Source organism: Humulus lupulus, chromosome 5 (genome assembly GCF_963169125.1).
Source record: "Humulus lupulus chromosome 5, drHumLupu1.1, whole genome shotgun sequence".
Lineage (NCBI taxonomy): Eukaryota > Viridiplantae > Streptophyta > Magnoliopsida > Rosales > Cannabaceae > Humulus > Humulus lupulus.
The window spans coordinates 162,884,976-162,885,508 of NC_084797.1; the positions used below are offsets into that span (position 1 = coordinate 162,884,976).

Sequence of the window (533 nt, forward strand, 5' to 3'; positions counted from 1 at the left end):
TCAGAGAATTCGAGGAGGTGGTAGCCACGTTCTATAACCGAGCCAAAAATGCCGATGCTGTGTGACTGAAGTTCTTCCCCTTCTCCTTGAAGGACAAAGCCAAAAGCTGGCTATACTCTTTGAGACCTAGGTCTATTGGAACATGGGAGGAGATGACCAAATCCTTCTTTCTGAAACACTTCCCTAGCCATAAGACCAACAGTCTAAAACAACAGATTTTCACATTCTCCCAAAAGGACAATGAAACGTTCTATCAAGTCTGGAAAAGATTCAAAGATCTGTTAAATCAGTGCCCGCACCATGGCTATGAGAACTGGCGTTTGGTCAGTTACTTCTATGAAGGCCTCACGATTCGTGAGCGCCAGTTTGTAGAAATTCTATGCAATGGTGAATTCCTCGAAAAAGAGCCACACGATGCTCTTGAATATCTCAAAGAAACTGCGAAAAAGTCTCACACCTGGACTGGTTCAAGTGCTACTGACAGCACCAACCGACACAAACCATCTAGGATCTATCAACTTCGAGAAGAGGAT

At 44.1% G+C, this 533-nt stretch overlaps 1 non-coding gene across 1 annotated transcript; it reads right to left on the reverse strand.

The window, feature by feature from the left end:
- Positions 1 to 200: 200 nt before the first annotated feature.
- Positions 201 to 307, reverse strand: LOC133780721 (small nucleolar RNA R71). Its single transcript, XR_009869539.1, has one exon. It is a non-coding gene; the product is annotated as a small nucleolar RNA R71 (small nucleolar RNA).
- Between the last annotated feature and the right edge of the window lie 226 nt (positions 308 to 533).